Source organism: Triticum aestivum, chromosome 3A (genome assembly GCF_018294505.1).
Source record: "Triticum aestivum cultivar Chinese Spring chromosome 3A, IWGSC CS RefSeq v2.1, whole genome shotgun sequence".
NCBI classification, from domain to species: domain Eukaryota; kingdom Viridiplantae; phylum Streptophyta; class Magnoliopsida; order Poales; family Poaceae; genus Triticum; species Triticum aestivum.
In genome coordinates this window covers 88,547,318-88,549,753 of record NC_057800.1, presented here as the reverse complement: position 1 = coordinate 88,549,753, position 2,436 = coordinate 88,547,318, and positions in this window count along the sequence as shown.

The window sequence follows — 2,436 nt, the reverse complement described above, 5'->3', positions numbered from 1 at the left end:
GGGGAGATCACCCGAGCTATGATCCAATGATGGTTCCTTCACTTTGGTTGTCCACCGTGTAGATTACTCTCTAGTATTCAATCTTTATTAGCTAGCTAGCTAGCTAGTGATGTATTCGATATATAATATTCGAGATGATTTATTCGAGATTATATATATTATTCGAGACAAAGTATTCGAGATTATATCTATTATTCGAGACGACGTATTCGAGATTATATTTGATGATGCTTATTATGTACTATGATTGATTCAGTTTTTCCTTATTAATTGATTGCATCCATGCATTATAATTTGAATATATTTCTTTTGGATTAATTAAATAAAACCTACGGCGGACAATACCGGCAGAGAGGGAGAAGAGGCCCTGTTCAATATCATACGCAATCCTTGCGGGCCAGATGATGATCAGAATGAAGAAGATTATGACGGCTCCGAATATCTAAACAACACCGGGGAGGGTGATATGATATTCGATCGCGACGACTGAATTGATGAAGTCATGAACTATGAACATGACGAAGAAAATGTTGATCTTGAAACAACAAAGACCGGCGAGGTATATATATTTATATAAGCAGGCATCTGGTGATCATCACATGTTTTAAATGACTTGAAGATATATTAACGAATCGATCTTTCTTCTTTTAGCCATCCGGATCGAGCAAATCTTCAGGCAACAGGAAACGAGGCCCGAACAAAAAGTTGAAGGAGGGCGTAAAGTACAATATCGAGGCCATCAAACCTAATGGCGAACCATTAGCGCCTAAGAAGATTGCGGACAAGTTCATTCGTCAGTGCGGAGTTCTTGTGAAGGACCAACTCCTGATCTCCCTTCAAGAATGGAGAGAGCGAGCAAAGCCACGTCCAGGAGTTACTTTTGTCGACGACAGACAAAAACTTCTGCTTTGGGAAACGCTCATGGAACATTTCACCCTACCACATCATTTCACAGATGCAGATGTGGAGAAAGTCAAGGACGCTGCTCTTAGGAAGATGGCGGTTGCATTTAACAACCACAAGAATCGTGAATGGGACAAGTACGTCAAGGGAGGAAGGAAGATTCTAGTATTCGAGGGAACACTAGAGAAGCAAAGTGCTCATTGGGACGATTTCGTGAAATTCAAGGATTCGGAATTATCTAAGGAACGATCAAGAATAAACAAGGCCAATGCCGCAAAAAAGGATAAGTTCCATAAGCTGGGGCCAGGTGGCTATGCGGTGGGAATGCCTAAGTGGGATAAGTCTAAGAAAGAGATGGAGGATGCAGGTGTCACTCCAGAAACATTGAGCTGCCCCCCCCGGGTGCAGGACTTGGTTCTATGCGCATGGGGGGGAGTTGGACCCGAAGACAGGCAAAGTTTCGAAGAAGGCATGTCTGGACGGAGCCGAAGATAAGCTACTTGTTGCAATAGAAGAGGCTCGATCGGGGGTGTTCCAGCCCAACAGAGAGAACGACGAGCTTACGCATGCCCTGGGAAATCCTGAACACCCGGGAAGAACATGAGGCATGGGCGCTATTCCGTGGTATGAGGGGTTTTCGGACTAGAACACCGACTACAGAACCCGTGCGAGAAAGAAGATTGCGGAGGAGAAGAAGAGGAAGATGGAGGAGGAGCAGAGGAAGCTGGACTATGAACGCCTTCAAGGCCTAGAATCAGCGCACGCGGACTTGGCAGTCAAATTCCAGCGGTAGCAGGAGCAGATCGGCTCACTTAGCCAGCAAAGGGGGTCTCAGCAGCTACAGCAGCTAGTGGATGATCCAGCATTGGATAGCACCGTCCCATCCATGCCGAGAAGCAGCGTGGGTTCCACCCCGGGCGACGCATTGCTGGATAGCTACCCAGTGGATGACATCATGGAGAACACTAACTGCGAGCTACACTTCAAAATGAAGAACATATCCATGAAGGTGGCGGACGCCCTTGCTTTTACAAATCCCCCCGAGGCAACGTTCCATTGCAACCCGATTCCAGCGGGCTATGCTCGTGTCTTGGTTGATGAGGTGGTGGACCAATATTCGGGGCTAGAGCTTGACATTCCTGGAGGTGACGAGGAGCACACACTGGGAGAGGCCAACCATCGTATCTTCCTATGGAGAAAGGATTGCATCATATTTCGAAGGCCACCGACACCGCGTCATCCGACTCCTCGTCGAAGTCCGCCACCGAGTCAGCAGACTCCCGCTCCTCCAAGTCCACCAACATGTCAATGCACTCCTCCTCCAAGTCCGGCACAGCTTCAGGCCACTCCTCCTCCTCCAAGTCCGGCAAAGCGTCAGGCCACTCCTCCTCCAAGTCCGGCACAGCTTCAGGCCACTCCTCCTCCTCCAACTCAGCCATGTCAGCCATCTTCGCCGCCTCAGCAATCACGGAAGAGAGCCGCCTCAGCTATGGTGCGTAGCGGTACAAGTCGAGGTAGTACTCGAGGTACAGG